This window comes from Bombina bombina, chromosome 6, assembly GCF_027579735.1.
Source record: "Bombina bombina isolate aBomBom1 chromosome 6, aBomBom1.pri, whole genome shotgun sequence".
Taxonomy (NCBI): Eukaryota; Metazoa; Chordata; class Amphibia; order Anura; family Bombinatoridae; genus Bombina; species Bombina bombina.
This window is the reverse complement of record NC_069504.1, coordinates 628118026-628137609: the sequence shown is the minus strand read 5'-3', so window position 1 is coordinate 628137609 and position 19584 is coordinate 628118026. Positions and strand designations below refer to the sequence as shown.

The 19584-nt window shown below is 38.8% G+C and overlaps 1 protein-coding gene and 1 long non-coding RNA gene across 3 annotated transcripts in view; one reads left to right on the top strand and one right to left on the bottom strand.

Moving 5' to 3' along the window:
- The window catches only part of AGBL1 (AGBL carboxypeptidase 1), a 1247389-nt gene that overhangs the window by 724996 nt on the left and 502809 nt on the right, over positions 1–19584 (bottom strand). The window lies entirely within an intron of this gene.
- Positions 9219–19584, top strand: part of LOC128663352 (uncharacterized) — a 41366-nt gene continuing 31000 nt past the window's right edge. The window contains exon 1 of one of the 2 annotated variants that reach the window (XR_008402853.1): positions 9219–9340. This is a non-coding gene — a long non-coding RNA (uncharacterized LOC128663352). Of the gene's footprint in view, positions 9341–9602; positions 9677–19584 lie in introns of those variants that run through there. The other variant, XR_008402852.1, reaches the window with a different exon arrangement.

Sequence of the window (19584 nt, the reverse complement as noted above, 5' to 3'; positions counted from 1 at the left end):
TTTTTCACTGTGAGAGCAATAAAATTGTGGAACTCATTACCAAAAGAGGTAGTGAATGCTAATACCTTAGATACATTTAAAAATGGTTAGTATACATTTCTGGTTAGACACAGAATCCAGGGATATGATTGCTTGTGTTAAATGGGTACCTTTTTAATGGGATTAATTTAAGATCAACTGGAGCTTTTTTATAAGTATATTAGATTTGTATAGATTGAACTCGATGGACTTCTGTCTTTTTTCAACCTCATCTTATCCACTATGTTACTATGTTTCAACTCTACTAAGAATTGTAGCTGTTGATCCTAATTTCTCAAATCCAGAATGAGACTGATTTCACTCTCAGGTTGTCTATCAATAATAACAAGTGAGCATTTCTAAACCTCATTATGAATTCATAAATGAGTAAGTGGAAATCTAAGTTGACTGTATTCTGAAGCAGCATAAAAGGGAGAAAACTTGAAATAATGCTAAGAACAGAGCACAATCTAGTATTGCAAGTCCATGGTAAAGAAGAATTACCAGAGATAATTATAAATCTCTCTCAATCTCTCTCAGTCAATCTCAATCTCTCTCTCTCTCTCTCTCTCTCTCTCTCTCTCTCTATATATATATATATATATATATATATATATATATATATATATATATACATATACACAAACATATTTGTATGTATCTCTATGTTAAAGCCCTTTGCAGTCATATTTTTTCTAACACCTGAGACCTCATATCTTTAAATCCTTAATCTTTAATTAAATCATTTTTATTAGATAGTGTTTTTATGAGTGTAACCATACTTAATAATGTAATTTTTGTTTGTGACACTTTTTATTCATGCATAACAGTTAACCAGAGCTCTGAATTTGCGGTAATAATTCTAGCTCATGAGTTTGCATTTACTTTCAACTTGTAATACGAGCAGAATTTAACTTGCAAGCAAACAGCAGCAAAAACCTGATATCGCTTACGTGCAAATAATAGCGTTCCACTCATAGGGGCATATTTATCAAGCTCCGTATGGAGCTTGATGCCCCTTGTTTCTAAAGACTGCTGCTCCATAACTTGTCCACCTGCTCTGAGGCCGCAGACAGAAATCAATCCGATCGAATACGATCGGGATGATTGAAACCCCCTGCTAGAGGCCGATTGGCCACGAATCTGCAGGCGGTGGCATTGCACCAGCAGTTCACACTGGTGCAATGATAAATGCTGAAAGCGTATGCTGTCTGCATTTATCGATTTGCAGCGGACATGATACGCTACATTGTATCATGTCAGCTCGTACATTGGTAAATATGCCCCATAATCTTTTTATTCATATGGCTCAAAATTTCAAGCACTAAACTACTAGCCAGCCAAAAATGTTACTCGTCACTTCTGATCCAACAAACTACCTGTCCACACCACACCACACCAACTAACCCACTCCTCTTTGCATATGTTAAGCCAATGTGAAACACCTTATTGTGCAGTACATTTTTTATATTGTTTTTGTTTTATACCATAAATTAAATAATGCTACATACAGAAATACATCAACAAAAATAAGAGCATAGCAGTTAGCAACATTAATGTGGGTTCTGGAGAAGACAACAGCTGGATAGAAAAAGGAATTAGTTGAACTGAGAGAAAGCAGAGAGTGCTGACATTAAAGCAAGGTCATAGAATACATGGAATTTTTTTTTATAATTATCTCTCATTTATTTTCTCCACCTTCTCCTCTCTTCAATATCTCTTTTTACCCCATCCCTTTTCTCTCAGGCCATATCTTCTCTTTACACTCTCCTCTCTCTTCACTCCTTCCCCCCCCACTCTTTCTTAACGTTATACTTTTCTCCACTTTCACTTTTCCTTTCCAATCTCTCGGTGCCCCTGTTTACCCTCACAGAAGTAACAGTCTAAGCACTAATGAGGTCCCTATAGCCCTAGAGGAACAACATATCCTTGCCTTTTCATGGATATATGTAAGCAGTTCAGGTGTATGCACTCTCACCACCAATCAACATTCGCCAGGGTGCTATCAAACATTCTAGTATATTTTAGAAATAAGCACTCGCTGGTCCTTAGCCGTCTGTGACAAACAAACTTTTAATTTGTGATGTTTCGGGACAAAACACAGTCCCTTCCTCTGACAAGCAACTCGTGTAGAAAACAAACTTTTAAAGGACATTAGAACCCTCCCCCTTATTACAGCCAATCCCGGCTGTCCGTGTGCAAACACATTGGCCTAGATTTGGAGTTTTGTCGGTAACGACCCGAAAAACTAACGCCAGCTTTTTTCTGGCCGCACCATAAAAATAACTCTGGTATCGAGAGTCCACATAAAGGCTGCGTTAGGCTCCAAAAAAGGAGCGTAGAGCACTTTTAACGCAGCTTCAACTCTCGATACCAGAGTTGCTTACGGACACGGCCAGCCTCAAAAACGTGCTCGTGCACGATTCCCCCATAGGAAACAATGGGGCTGTTTGAGCTGAGAAAAAAACCAAACACCTGCAAAAAAGCCGCGTTCAGCTCCTAACGCAGCCCCATTGTTTGCTATGCGGTAACCCTTCCTACGTCTGCACTTAACACTCTAACATGTACCCCGAGTCTAAACACCCCTAACCTTACACTTATTAACCCCTAATCTGCCGCCCCCTCTATCGCTGATCCCAGCATATTATTATTAACCCTTAATCTGCCGCTCCGTAAACCGCCGCTACTTACATTATCCCTATGTACCCCTAATCTGCTGCCCTAACATTGCCGACCCCTATATTATATTTATTAACCCCTAATCTGCCCCCCACAACGTCGCCTCCACCTACCTACACTTATTAACCCCTAATATAGCTACAATATAAATGATAATTATATTAGAGCTATTTTAGGATTTATATTTATTTTACAGGTAACTTTGTATTTATTTTAACTAGGTACAATAGCTATTAAATAGTTAAGAACTATTTAATAGCTAAAATAGTTAAAATAATTACAAATTTACCTGTAAAAGAAATCCTAACCTAAGTTACAAATAAACCTAACACTAGACTATCAATAAATTAATTAAATAAACTACCAAAAATTACCTACAATTAACCTAACACTACACTATCAATAAATTAATTAAATACAATTGCTACAAATAAATACAATTAAATAAACTACCTAAAGTACAAAAAATAAAAAAGAACTAAGTTACAAAAAATAAAAAAATATTTACAAACATAAGAAAAATATTACAACAATTTTAAACTAATTACACCTACTCTAAGCCCCCTAATAAAATAACAAAGCCCCCCAAAATAAAAAAATGCCCTACCCTATTCTAAATTACTAAAGTTCAAAGCTCTTTTACCTTACCAGCCCTAAAGAGGGCCCTTTGCGGGGCATGCCCCAAGAAATTCAGCTCTTTTGCCTGTAAAAAAAAACATACAATACCCCCCCAACATTACAACCCACCACCCACATACCCCTAATCTAACCCAAACCCCCCTTAAATAAACCTAACACTAAGCCCCTGAAGATCATCCTACCTTGTCTTCACCATACCAGGTTCACCGATCGGTCCAGAAGAGCTCCTCCGATGTCCTGATCCAAGCCCAAGCGGGGGGCTGAAGAGGTCCATGATCCGGCTGAAGTCTTCATCCAAGCGGGCCAGAAGAGGTCTTCCATCCGATTGAAGTCTTCATCCAAGCGGCATCCATCCGGAGCGAAGCGGCAGCATCCTGAAGACCTCCACTGCGGAACATCCATCCTGGCCGACGACTGAACGACGAATGACGGTTCCTTTAAATGACGTCATCCAAGATGGCGTCCCTCGAATTCAGCCAATCAGATTGAGCTCGCATTCTATTGGCTGATCGGAACAGCCAATAGAATGCGAGCTCAATCTGATTGGCTGATCGGATCAGCCAATCGGATTGAACTTGATTCTGATTGGCTGATTCCATCAGCCAATCAGAATATTCCTACCTTAATTCCGATTGGCTGATAGAATCCTATCAGCCAATCGGAATTCGAGGGACGCCATCTTGGATGACGTCATTTAAAGGAACCGTCATTCGTCGTTCAGTCGTCGGCCAGGATGGATGTTCCGCGGTGGAGGTCTTCAGGATGCTGCCGCTTCGCTCCGGATGGATGCCGCTTGGATGAAGACTTCAATCGGATGGAAGACCTCTTCTGGCCCGCTTGGATGAAGACTTCAGCCGGATCATGGACCTCTTCAGCCCCCCGCTTGGGCTTGGATCAGGACATCGGAGGAGCTCTTCTGGACCGATCGGTGAACCTGGTATGGTGAAGACAAGGTAGGATGATCTTCAGGGGCTTAGTGTTAGGTTTATTTAAGGGGGGTTTGGGTTAGATTAGGGGTATGTGGGTGGTGGGTTGTAATGTTGGGGGGGTATTGTATGTTTTTTTTTACAGGCAAAAGAGCTGAATTTCTTGGGGCATGCCCCGCAAAGGGCCCTGTTCAGGGCTGGTAAGGTAAAAGAGCTTTGAACTTTAGTAATTTAGAATAGGGTAGGGCATTTTTTTTATTTTGGGGGGCTTTGTTATTTTATTAGGGGGCTTAGAGTAGGTGTAATTAGTTTAAAATTGTTGTAATATTTTTCTTATGTTTGTAAATATTTTTTTATTTTTTGTAACTTAGTTCTTTTTTATTTTTTGTACTTTAGGTAGTTTATTTAATTGCATTTATTTGTAGCAATTGTATTTAATTAATTTATTGATAGTGTAGTGTTAGGTTAATTGTAGGTAATTGTAGGTAGTTTATTTAATTAATTTATTGATAGTCTAGTGTTAGGTTTATTTGTAACTTAGGTTAGGATTTCTTTTACAGGTAAATTTGTAATTATTTTAACTATTTTAGCTATTAAATAGTTCTTAACTATTTAATAGCTATTGTACCTGGTTAAAATAAATACAAAGTTACCTGTAAAATAAATATAAATTCTAAAATAGCTCTAATATAATTATAATTTATATTGTAGCTATATTAGGATTTATTTTACAGGTAAGTATTTAGCTTTAAATAGGAATAATTTATTTAATAAGAGTTAATTAATTTCGTTAGATGTAAATTATATTTAACTTAGGGGGGTGTTAGTGTTAGGGTTAGACTTAGCTTTAGGGGTTAATACATTTATTAGAATAGCGGCGAGATTCGGTCGGCAGATTAGGGGTTAATAATTGAAGTTAGGTGTCGGCGATGTTAGGGAGGGCAGATTAGGGTTTAATACTATTTATTATAGGGTTAGTGAGGCGGATTAGGGGTTAATAACTTTATTATAGTAGCGCTCAGGTCCGGTCGGCAGATTAGGGGTTAATAAGTGTAGGCAGGTGGAGGCGACGTTGTGGGGGGCAGATTAGGGGTTAATAAATATAATATAGGGGTCGGCGGTGTTAGGGGCAGCAGATTAGGGGTACATAAGGATAACGTAGGTGGCGGCGCTTTGCGGTCGGCAGATTAGGGGTTAATAAGTGTAGGCAGGTGGAGGCGACGTTGAGGGGGGCAGATTAGGGGTTAATAAATATAATACAGGGGTCGGCGGTGTTAGGGGCAGCAGATTAGGGGTACATAAGCCAATCAGATTGAGCTTGCATTCTATTGGCTGATCGGAACAGCCAATAGAATGCGAGCTCAATCTGATTGGCTGATTGGATCAGCCAATCGGATTGAACTTGATTCTGATTGGCTGATTCCATCAGCCAATCAGAATATTCCTACCTTAATTCCGATTGGCTGATAGAATCCTATCAGCCAATCGGAATTCGAGGGACGCCATCTTGGATGACGTCATTTAAAGGAACCGTCATTCGTCGTTCAGTCGTCGGCCAGGATGGATGTTCCGCGGTGGAGGTCTTCAGGATGCTGCCGCTTCGCTCCGGGTGGATGCCGCTTGGATGAAGACTTCAATCGGATGGAAGACCTCTTCTGGCCCGCTTGGATGAAGACTTCAGCCGGACCATGGACCTCTTCAGCCCCCCGCTTGGGCTTGGATCAGGACATCGGAGGAGCTCTTCTGGACCGATCTGTGAACCTGGTATGGTGAAGACAAGGTAGGATGATCTTCAGGGGCTTAGTGTTAGGTTTATTTAAGGGGGGTTTGGGTTAGATTAGAGGTATGTGGGTGGTGGGTTGTAATGTTGGGGGGGGTATTGTATGTTTTTTTTTACAGGCAAAAGAGCTGAATTTCTTGGGGCATGCCCCGCAAAGGGCCCTGTTCAGGGCTGGTAAGGTAAAAGAGCTTTGAACTTTAGTAATTTAGAATAGGGTAGGGCATTTTTTTATTTTGGGGGGCTTTGTTATTTTATTAGGGGGCTTAGAGTAGGTGTAATTAGTTTAAAATTGTTGTAATATTTTTCTTATGTTTGTAAATATTTTTTTATTTTTTGTAACTTAGTTCTTTTTTATTTTTTGTACTTTAGGTAGTTTATTTAATTGTATTTATTTGTAGCAATTGTATTTAATTAATTTATTGATAGTGTAGTGTTAGGTTTATTTGTAACTTAGGTTAGGATTTCTTTTACAGGTAAATTTGTAATTATTTTAACTATTTTAGCTATTAAATAGTTCTTAACTATTTAATAGCTATTGTACCTGGTTAAAATAAATACAAAGTTACCTGTAAAATAAATATAAATCCTAAAATAGCTCTAATATAATTATAATTTATATTGTAGCTATATTAGGATTTATTTTACAGGTAAGTATTTAGCTTTAAATAGGAATAATTTATTTAATAAGAGTTAATTAATTTCGTTAGATGTAAATTATATTTAATTTAGGGGGGTGTTAGTGTTAGGGTTAGACTTAGCTTTAGGGGTTAATACATTTATTAGAATAGCGGCGAGATTCGGTCGGCAGATTAGGGGTTAATAATTGAAGTTAGGTGTCGGCGATGTTAGGGAGGGCAGATTAGGGGTTAATACTATTTATTATAGGGTTAGTGAGGCGGATTAGGGGTTAATAACTTTATTATAGTAGCGCTCAGGTCCGGTCGGCAGATTAGGGGTTAATAAGTGTAGGCAGGTGGAGGCGACGTTGTGGGGGGCAGATTAGGGGTTAATAAATATAATATAGGTGTCGGCGGTGTTAGGGGCAGCAGATTAGGGGTACATAAGGATAACGTAGGTGGCTGCGCTTTGCGGTCGGCAGATTAGGGGTTAATAAGTGTAGGCAGGTGGAGGCGACGTTGAGGGGGGCAGATTAGGGGTTAATAAATATAATACAGGGGTCGGCGGTGTTAGGGGCAGCAGATTAGGGGTACATAAGGATAACGTAGGTGGCGGTCGGCAGATTAGGGGTTAAAAAATTTTTTAGAGTGTCGGCGATGTGGGGGGACCTCGGTTTAGGGGTACATAGGTAGTTTATGGGTGTTAGTGTACTTTAGGGCACAGTAGTTAAGAGCTTTAGAAACCGGCGTTAGCCCAGAAAGCTCTTAACTACTGACTTTTTTCCTGCGGCTGGAGTTTTGTCGTTAGATGTCTAACGCTCACTTCAGAAACGACTCTAAATACCGGAGTTAGAGAAATCCCATTGAAAAGATAGGATATGCAATTTACTTAAGGGGATCTGCGGTATGGAAAAGTCGCGGCTGAAAAGTGAGCGTTAGACCCTATTTTGAGTGACTCCAAATACCGGCGGTAGCCTAAAACCAGCGTTAGCCTCTAACGCTGGTTTTCACGGCTAACGCCAAACTCTAAATCTAGGCCATAGTGTCCTGATAGGATAACAAATATTGTTAATAAAATATAACAACAATTCATACAAACTGTTACTAGTGCAATAATATACCTAATGTGCATAGTGCATAGTGTATCACCCCAGTAGTGATCGGTCATGAAAAGCACGTAAAGAAACTGTTATAGTTATTAATATTAAACCAAGTAAATGCAGCCACTGCGACCAACCAATAGGGGACAGAAAGGGATACAACACCCCTATGGCTGCTCCAATCACATTTATTTAGAGCATGTTGACATACACGTCACTCATAATCATCCCATTGGTGTATCAGGCACACACACCCCTGGTTCCGTATACCCTACAGCATATGTATCCATCATTTAGGATCATCGGTAATCACAGTGTTTCCACATTCCAGTCTCATAGACACATCCATCAAACACCGCACAACATGAAAAAAACGCTTGCTCATAAATCTCAATTCACAAACCTCCAAGACCCATTGCCTAGCTTTGGTTGGGCACAGTATATATGATGATTGGAAGTTATTGGCTGCAATGGGGGGTAGTGCTTGGCGTATGGCCACGAAAATTAACCAGTAGGCCGAATATCTTAATATATTAATTTTCATATATTTTTTATATATTTTCATATATTATTTTATTTATCAGTTTTGTAAATTATTGGATACATTATTTTATAGGATGAATATTCTAACTTGTTGTTGCTTGGGATAAAGTTTAAGTTTTTCAATTTTTATACTATTACGGTGATGTTTCACATTAGATTATGGACGCATACACAGTGAAAGTAAGCTGCGGAGGTGAAGAATCTAGGTTAACATCCAAGTGGTGTTTCTTGTAGGTACAATCTTAGTTAAAGGGACAGTCTACACCAGAATTTTTATTGTTTTAAAAGATAGATAATCCCTTTATTATCCATTCCCCAGTTTTGCATAACCAACACAGTTATATTAATATACTTTTAACCTCTGTGATTATCTTGTATCTAAGCCTCTGCAAACTGCCCCTTTATTTCAGTTCTTTTGACAGACTTGCATTTTAGCCAATCAGTGCCCGCTCCCAGATAACTTCACGTGCACGAACACAGTGTTATCTATATGAAATACATGAACTAACACCCTCTAGTGGTGAAAAACTGTTAAAATGCATTCTGAAAAGAGGTGGCCTTCAAGGTCTAAGAAATTAGCATATGAACCTCCTAGGTTAAGCTTTCAACTAAGAATACCAAGAGAACAAAGCAAAATTGGTGATAAAAGTAAATTGGAAAATTGTTTAAAATTACATGCTCTATCTGAATCATGAAAGTTTATTTTGGCCTAGACTGTCCCTTTAAGATCATTTACTGAGGAGAACGGTCATGATATGATTTGATACCAGTATACTATTTACTTTAGTCTGGTATCATGCACATTCCTTACCACGCCCACACTGTGAGAGGTTTCGTTGGTGTAACCAATAGGAGATGATTAGTTGTGACGGGTACATTCCTCTAACATAACGCTGGGGTAGCCCACACCAGGAAAGGTTTAACTGGTTTAACCAATAGGAGATGATGAATTGTGATGTGTACACTCCTCTAACATAGCACTGGAGCAGAGAAGAGCATGGAAACGCCTTTGTGGATTACGAATTTAGTGTTATGTGGGTGAGTGGTGTGTTTTCACACTAAAGTATTGATACACTCATGGTGATGAATGATTTGGACCGATATAGCGCAGATTAGGGATCTTAGTTCACAGACTAGGTGAACTTTAATTAGGTACGGTCATGGAGTAGAACGGATACAATATGCTTTGACACCTATGCACTATTTGTGTTTTGGTCTATTGCCATACACACCTTGGGCCACGCCCATATGGGGAGAGGTTTCTCATATGGTAAACCAATGGGTAATGAGCAGTGGTGATGTGAACACTCCTTTGGTATGACGCTTGAGTAGCGAGGAGGACAGATACACCCCTGTAGGCAATAATTCTTGGAGGTTTGTGAATCGAGATTTATGAGCAAGTATTTTTTTCAAGTTGCGCGTTGTTTGATGGATGGGTCTATGAGACTGGAATGTGGAAACACTGTGATTACCGATGAACCTATATGATGGAGACATATGCTGTAGGGCAGTGCTTTCCAAACTGTGTGTCGGGACACACTAGTGTGTCGGCAGCAGTGTGTAGGTGTGTCCCTGCTTCAGCACAATTTTTTTTCACATTTTTTTTTTTGGTTTCTGACTTTCCGCCTGCCTGCTTTGCATATCACATGGTTGACACGTGATTGATACCTAGGGGGTCACAGATCATCTTAACCTATTGGCGTAGTTCAGCGGGAACTGAAACTATTCCCATTGGCGGCACATTGGCTCCTGACTGCACGTGTAGTCTCCTGAATTGGCTCGTGACTGCATGTGTAGTCTCCTTAATCGGCTCGTGACTGCAAGTGTAGTCAGTGAGTCGGACAGCAGTGTGTTTGCAGCGTGGGCAGTAGTCAATTGGACTCACCGAGCTCTGAGGGCGGCAGCTTAAACGCTGAGCTGAAATCAGAGGGGTTTTTTTTGCAGCTAGCTCCCAGTAGTGCATTGCTCCTCCTGCTCTTGATATATGGATAGGAAGGGGAAGCTTAAAAATGCTTGATGATGAAATGCGAGTGTCTTTATCTAATATTCCACCAAATATTCTAAAATTGTGTTCATCCCATCAACCTCATACATCCCATTAAAATAGTAAGTAGCCGTTGATGTTATTAAACTTTTTTAATTCTTGCACACTTACATACTGTTACTTGTAAATACATTTCGTTATTATATCATTTATGTATTTGTCCAGTACAACTGAATTACTGTGTCGCGAAATGATGTAGGTCTAAAAAGTGTGTCACCAACATGAAAAGTTTGGAAAGCTCTGCTGTAGGGTATACAGAACCAGGGGGGGTGTGCCTGATCCACCAATGGGATGATTATGAGTGACGTGTATTTCAACATGCTTTAACTTAACGTGATTGGAGCAGACATAGGGGTGTTGTATCCCTCTCTGTTCCCTATTGGTTGATTGTAGTGGCTGCATTTACTTGGGTTAATATTACTAACTATGACAGTTTCCTTACCTGCTATTCATGACCGATCACTACTGGGGGTGATACACTATGCACTATGCACATTAGGTAAATTATTACACTAGTAACACTTTGTACAAATTGTTGTCATATTTTATTAACAATATTCGTTATCCTACCAGGACACTATGTGTTTGCACACGGACAGCTGGGATTGGCTGTGATAAGGGGGAGGGTTCTAATGGCCTTTAAAAGTTTGTTTTCTACACGAGTTGCTTGTCAGAGGAAGGGACTATGTCTTGTCCCGAAACATCACAAATTAAAAGTTTGTTTGTCACAGACGGCTAAAACCAGCGAGTGCTTATTTCAACAATATATATATATGCACACATAAACAAGGAGCCAGCTACAAATTGCTAAACAGATCAACCTGATCTGAACATGAGATTTGACAAACAATCCACTGAAAATAACAAATACAACATGAAGCATAACTGGAGCCATCAGCGTACCTATAACATAATGATGAGAGGAGGACCCATTGTACCCATGTCTAATTAATAATAACTATCCCCATAAATGTGTTCAAATGTAAGAGCTCACCTAAAATGAAGAGCAGCAGTCCATATACTGTTCAATTATAATAAGTAAAATGAAATAAACAATTCAACATTTTCTTAGATTAAGCAGTCACCCACAAAAATAAGGTTCTCCTATCTGGACTGAAGACATCTTCAGACTATAGTCAGGTTACACACTTCTAGTAGAATAAGCATTGCAAACCTTGCTTCTTCAATTCAATATTGAAGACTTGTAGTCTATGCATATTTATACCTTAAAATACAGTTTTGTATTATATGAACTTGATCCTATGGTTAAATTTGGATTAATGTAACCTACTTTTGCATGAGACTATGCATAACAATATTCTTTTGGTGACAGGTATGGATATCCTTGATTTGATGAGAACACTTTATCTATGGATATGAATTTGACACACAGATGTGGGCTGATTATATTTGCCTCCTTTTCTTGGCCCGTTAGAAATATTTAGGCCCTAAACTATAAAATAAAACATTAGGTAAGCTGAAATCAGAGCAAAATGTGACATCTGGTGCAAAAATGTGTGGCTAAACATGAAGCTACAAGGTGTCTGCATTTTCACGCAGTAAAATACATTTAGAAAAAGCCATTATAAGTTTAAACTTACACTTGTTCATGGAAGCCTTTGGGAACTGCTGTTGATTAAATCACTTTTCTCATACTAAACTTATTAACGGGGAAAGCACTAGTTATTCTTCCACTGTGCCTCTGGTGATGCATTTTCACATTTTGTATTCTATCATCTTAAAGTACTGTGTTTTAAATTTTCATTTGACTGTATTTGCTAGTACAGTACTTTGTGCCAGCAATGCTAAAATTCATCAATTCTGTCCAAAAGGTACAATGTGTTTCTTTTCATTATGTGTAGATGACATCATATACAAGTCATATTGAATATATTTGGCCATACCATTCCCCTTTATGTTTATTTACTAAAGCAACAACAGACTTTTATTCATAGATCTTTCTCTGCAATAAAAATATTGTTTATTTTTTATGTTCATTTATTTGTAGTAAATCCTTTTAAAATGACATACATTGTTTTCAACATATGCATCTTGCAGTAAAATCCAGCAATCAGAATTATTATTACTCTTGTTGCTCAGCTTTGTTTACACTTTTTGCAAGCACAAATGTCCTGTCATAGAACATTTATGGTTTCAGTTATGGTGTCAGGCTTCTTTTATTTGAAATATTATTATGTTCTTATTAAGGGGGTTTCTTAGCTTCTACGGGGGTCCCTTCATTTTTTTTATTTTCTCCCATAGATGCTACAATTATTTATTAGGTTTCAGGGGAGCTTGAGCATAGGAGGGGGTCATGTAGATGTGATCTTACGTTTTAGGAGGATTGAATATGGGGATGATACAAGAAACCTTAAATGCACAGAGTGATGTAAGGTTCCTTAATTTTTAAGGGGTTTAAGTAGACGTTTATGCAATGGGTAAGGGTTCCTAGATATTGTGGTGGGGGTACAGGTGCTATTGGGTTAATAGTAATGATGACTCTGGATGTTTAGGGACAGTGGCGTCACTAGACAATGTAGAGATGCATAGATTTTTTTTTCTTAGAGGGGCCAGCATTTGTGAACATTAATGGGACTGGGGAAGTTGTAGACACTTAATTTTTTTGCCCCTTGAGTCAGCGCTGCAATTTCCACAAATAGTTTTCCCGGCTGCTTTTGCTTGTTTGTACTTTGCTCCTCCCCCGCCCAATTTCATTATGAATGTTGTGGGCGTGCCGTGGGGCTTGCGAAAGTTGCGCTGCTAGCCTAAACCTGCCTGCCTATCTGTGCTCACTGCTCAGTGATGTGTGGAGCAGTGAAGTAATTCACTGCTGTGCTGTCTCTCTAAACGGGAACCGGGAAATTGTGAGGGGGATGCCTGGCACCTGACCGCATGACAGTCTAACACTGTCTCTAAAGTGAAGGAGCCACGTATGATGCCCACCAGACTGGTACAGTTACGGTACACTAAGTGCACACTGAAGAGGTAGGAGGGGAGGGCGGGCGGGCAGGGGTCTGGGGGTGGGCAGAGTGCAGAGGTGATTGGCCATAAGAAGCTGTAGGCACGCGGCCCGGGGCTGTGCACTGACAGATTGGAAGAGAGTCAGAAAGCAGAATTTTCATAGTTTGCGCGCCTAAACCATTTCTTTAGTGATTTATTTTTAGAGTGCTCTGTTTATCTTTCATTTGATGTTCTGCTGAGCCAGGGAGCAGCTCTAGATATGAGCTTTATAATTAATGCAGTGCAGTTTACATATTTTGTAGGTGTGTGTGTGTCTGAGTTTTTGTGTGTGTGTCTTAGTGTTTTTGTGTGTGTGCCTGAGTGTTTCTGTGTGTGTGCCTGAGTGTTTTTGTGTGTGTGTCAGAGTGTTTTTGTGTGTGTGTCAGAGTGTTTTTGTGTGTGTGTCAGAGTGTTTTTGTGTGTGTGTCAGAGTGTTTTTATTTGTGTGTTTTTGTGTGTGTGTCTGAGTGTGTTTTTAAGTATGTCCGAGTGTTTGTATGTGTGTGCCTGTGTTTTTGTGTTTGTGTGTAACTGCTTTCTGGGGGGAGGGGTTGGTGACACCATAACTTACCGCACCGGGTGACACCAACCCTAGTGACGCCACTGTTTAGGGATAGTTTTTGTGATTATGTGTTTAATGTATTTATTTAAAAAAAGAAAAGCATGGAGATATGCTCCCATACCTCCATTTTAAAAACAGACAAACCTGATTGTCTCTCCCGATCTACGAAAAGAAAAGAGAACCTGTGTTTCTCATATGTCATAGGGTCAAAATATATATGATATACAGCTAGGACCTGAGCTCTTAAACAAGTAATATGAGTGTTTTATTATTGTACAAGGATACCAAAACTATGCAATAAATAAAACACCTTATACAAGGCATGCTTTTATTTTTTTTTTAAAGAATAAATTACCCAGATTAAGACATTTAGTAAACCAATGACTAGGGGAATTTGTGTGCAGCCACCAATCAGCAGTTGGTTTCCAGTAATGCATTGCTGTTCCTGAGCCTACCTAGGTATGCTTTTAACTAACGATACCAAGAGAATTAAGCAAATTAAATAATAGAATTAAATTGGAAAGTTGTTTAATATGCTCTGTCTGAATCATGAAAACAAATTAAATTAAAATGGGTTTCATGTCCCTTTAATAATTTATTGAAAAAATACACCTGACCTAAGATTATATATTATGGACAAGCTCCCATAACCTTTTTTTTTTTTAGCTTTCCCTTTTTTAGTTTTGTGGGGTACATTAATTGGAGAGTATTTTACAACTAATCTGTAAATGCTGCAGTAACTCCTTAAAGCCTTACGGCTAGATTTAGAGCTCTGTGTTAGCCTTAAAAAGCAGCGTTATGGGGTCCTTACGCTGCTTTTTAATGCCCGCTGGTATTTAGAGTCAGGCAGGAAAGGGTCTACCGCTCACTTTTTTTCCGCGACTCGAGGCTACCACTAATCCCCTTACATCAATTGCGTATCCTATCTTTTCTATGGGATTTGCCTAACGCCGGTATTACAAGTCTTGGAAGAACTGAGCGGTACAGCCTCTACCGCCAAGACTCCAACCGCAAAAAAAAGTCAGTAGTTAAGAGTTTTATGGGCTAACGCCGGAACATAAAGCTCTTAACTACAGTGCTATAAAGTACACTAACACCCATAAACTACCTATGAACCCCTAAACTGAGGCCCCCCAACATCGCAAACCCTATAAGAAATTTTTTTAACCCCTAATCTTCCGACCGGACATCGCCGCCACCTACATTATCCCTATGAACCCCTAATCTGCTGCCCTTAACATCGCCGACACCTATATTATATTTATTAACCCCTAATCTGCCGCCCCCAACGTTGCCGCTACTATAATAAAGTTATTAACCCCTAAACCTAAGTCTAACCCTAACAACCCCCAAGTTAAATATAATTTAAATAAAACAAACTAAAATTACTATCATTAAATAAATTAATCCTATTTAAAACTAAATACTTACCTATAAAATAAACCCTAATATAGCTACAATATAACAAATAGTTACATTTTAGCTATTTTAGGATTTATATTTATTTTACAGGCAACTTTGTATTTATTTTAACTAGGTACAATAGCTATTAAATAGTTAATAACTATTTAATAGATACCTAGTTAAAATAAGTACAAAATTACCTGTAAAATAAATCCTAACCTAAGTTACAAATATACCTAACACTACACTATCAATAAATTAATTAAATAAATTACCTACAATTATCTAAACTAAAATACAATTAAATAAACTAAACTATAATACAAAAAAAAACACTAAATTACAAAAAATAAAAAAATCTTACAAGAATTTTAATCTAATTACACTTAATCTAAACCCCCTAATAAAATAAAAAAGCCCCCCAAAATAATAAAATGCCCTACCCTATACTATATTACAAAGTAATCAGCTCTTTTACCAGCCCTTAAAAGGGCTTTTTGCGGGGCATTGCCCCAAAGTAATCAGCTCTTTTACCTGTAAAATAACAAATACAATCTCCCCCCCCCCAACATTACAACCCACCACCCACACACCCCTACTTTAAAACCCACCGGATCCCACCTTAAAAAAACCTAACACTATCCCCCTGAAGATCACCCTACCTTGAGCCGTCTTCAGCCAGCCGGCCATCGATGGGACAGAAGAGGACATCCGGACCAGAAGAAGTCTTCATCTGATCGGGGCAGAAGAGGTCCTCCAAGTGGCAGATGTCTTCATCAAGTGGCATCTTCTATCTTTAATCAACCGGAGTGGAGCCATCTTGAATCCAGCCGACGCGGAGCCATCCTCTTCTTCCAATGTCCTAAGGCCGAATGAAGGTTCCTTTAAATGACGTCATCCAAGATGGCATCCCTTGAATTCCGATTGGCTGATAGGATTCTATCAGCAAATTGGAATTAAGGTAGGAAAAATCTGATTGCTTGATTTAATCAGCCAATCGGATTGAACTTCAATCTGATTGGCTGATTGGATGAGCCAATAGAATGTGAGGTCAATTCTATTGGCTCATCCAATCAGCCAATCGGATTGAAGTTCAATCTGATTGGCTGATTAAATCAACCAATCGGAGGGGCAAATTAGGGGTTAATAAGTGTAAGATTAAGGGTGTTTAGACTCGGGTTCATGTTAGGGTGTTAGGTGTAGACTTAGAAAGTGCTTCCCCATAGGAAACAATGGGGCTGTGTTAGGAGCTGAACGCTGCTTTTTTGCAGGTGTTAGGTTTTTTTTAGCAGATTCTGCTTCATTGTTTCCTATGGGGAAATCGTGCAAGAGCACGTTTTTCCAGCTTACCGCTACCGTAAGCAACACTGGTATTGAGGGTTGAAGTGGAGCTAAATTTGGCTCAACGCTCACTTTTCTGAGGCTAACGCAGCCATTCAGACAACTCGTAATACCAGCGTTGTCTTAAGGGTGCGCTGGAAAAAAAAAGGCTCGTTAGCACCGCAGGTATTTACCGACAAAACTCCAAATCTAGGCGTTAGAATTTACAACAAGGACAATCAATCTGTGTTCAGTGCACACAACTGTATTATTGTAAGCATATGCATGTAACTGTTACTATCACTGAGATTACGAGTTTTGCGGTAACAGGGGTGCAGTGCTAATGAGCCTTTTTTTCCCACCGCTCCCTTAAGACAATGCTGGTATTACGTTGTTTTTTAAACCTGGCGTTAGCCGCAAAAAAGGTGAGCGTAGAGCAAAATTTAGCTCCATATCTAACCTCAATACCAGCATTGCTTAAGTCAGCGGTGAGCTGGCTAAACAAGCTTGTGCACGATTTCCCCATAGGAAACAATGGGGCTGAGTTGACTGAAAAAAAAACCAACACCTGCAAAAAAGCAGTGTCCAGCTTCTAACGCAGCCCCATTGTTTCCTATGGGAAAATTAATTTTATGTCTGCACCTAACACCCTAACATGAACCCCGAGTCTAAACACCCCTAATCTTACACTTATTAACCCCTAATCTTCCACCCCCGCTATCGCTGACACCTACATTATATTTATTAACCCTTAATCTGCCCCCCCCCCCAAAGTCGCTGCAACTATATTAAATTTATTAACCCCTAATCTGCCGCCGCCAACGTCGCCGCCACTATAATAAATTTATTAACCCCTAAATCTAAGTCTAGCCCTAACCCTAACACCCCCCTAACTAAAATATAATTACAATTAAACAAAATAAATTTACCATAATTAAATAAATTAATCCTATTTAAAACTAAATACTTACCGATAAAATAAACCCTAAGCTAGCTACAATATAACTAATAGCTACATTGTAGCTAGCTTAGGATTTATATTTATTTTACAGGTAACTTTGTATTTATTTTAACTAGGTACAATAGTTATTAAATAGTTATTAACTATTTAATAACTTCCTAGTTAAAATAAAGACAAATATACCTGTAAAATAAATCCTAACCTAAGTTACAATTATATCTAACACTACACTATCATTAAATAAATTACCTAAACTACCTACAATTAATTGCAATTAAATTCAATAAACTAAATTATGAAAAAAACAAGAATTACAAGAATTTTAAACTAATTACACCTAATCTAATCCCCCTAATAACATAAAAATGCCCCGAAAATAATAATATTCCCTATCCTAAATTACAAATAGCCCTTAAAAAGGACTTTTGCGGGGCATTGCCCCAAAGTAATCAGCTCTTTCACCTGTAAAAAAATACAATACCCCCCCAACATTAAAACCCACCACCCAACCCTACTCTAAAACTCACCCAATCCCCCCTTAAAAAAACCTGACACTACCGCCTGAAGATCTCCCTACTTTAAGCCCTCTTCGCCCAGCCGGGCACAAGTGGACCTCCAGAGGGGCAGAAGTCTTCATCCGATCCGGGCAGAAGAGGTCCTCCAAGCGGCAGAAGTCTTCATCCAGGAAGCATCTTCTATCTTCATCCATCCAGAGCGGAGCGGGTCCATCTTCAATCCAGCCGACGCAGAGCCATCCTCTTCAAACAATGTCCAAGCGAAGAATGAAGGTTCCTTTAATTGACGTCATCCAAGATGGCATCCCTTGAATTCGGATTGGCTGATAGGATTCTATCAGCCAATCGGAATTAAGGTAGGAAAAATACTATTGGCTGATCCAATCAGCCAATAGGATTGAAGTTCAATCCTATTGGCTGATTGGATCAGCCAATAGGATTGAGCTCGCATTCTATTGGCTGATCCAATCAGCCAATAGGATTTTTCCTACCTTAAATCCGATTGGCTGATAGAATCCTATGAGCCAATCGAAATTCAAGGGATGCCATCTTGGATGACGTTATTTAAAGGAACCTTCATTCTTCACTTGGACTTCGTTTGAAGAGGATGGCTCCGCGTCGGCTGGATTGAAGATGGACCCGCTCCGGATGGATGAAGATAGAAGATGCCGTCTGGATGAAGATGTGTGCCGCTTGGAGGACCTCTTCTGCCCGAATCGGATAAAGATTTCTGCCCCTCTGGTGGTCGACTTGTGCCCGGCTGGGTGAAGACAGCTCAAGGTAGGGAGATCTTCAGGGGGGTAGTGTTAGGTTTTTTTAAGGGGGGATTGGGTGGGTTTTAGAGTAGGGTTGGGTGTGTGGGTGGTGGGTTTTAATGTTGGGGGGGTATTGTATTTTTTTTACAGGTGAAAGAGCTGATTACTTTGGGGCAATGCCCAGAAAAAGGCCCTTTTAAGGGCTATTTGTAATTTAGTATAGGGTAGGGAATTTTATTATTTTGGGGGGCTTTTTTATTTTATTAGGGGGATTAGATTAGGTGTAATTAATTTAAAATTCTTGTATTTTTTCTGTAATTTAGTGGGGGGTTTTATTGAATTTAATTGTAATTAATTGTAGGTAGTTTAGGTAATTTATTTAATGATAGTGTAGTGTTAGATGTAATTGTAACTTAGGTTAGGATTTATTTTACAGGTATATTTGTCTTTATTTTAACTAGGAAGTTATTAAATAGTTAATAACTATTTAATAACTATTGTACCTAGTTAAAATAAATACAAACTTGCCTGTAAAATAAAAATAAACCCTAAGCTAGCTACAATGTAACTATTAGTTATATTGTAGCTAGCTTATGGTTTATTTTACAAGTAAGTATTTAGTTTTAAATAGGATTAATTTATTTAATTGTAGTAATTTTATTTAGATTATTTTAAATTATATTTAAGTTGAGGGGGGTTATGTTTAGACTTAGGTTTAGGG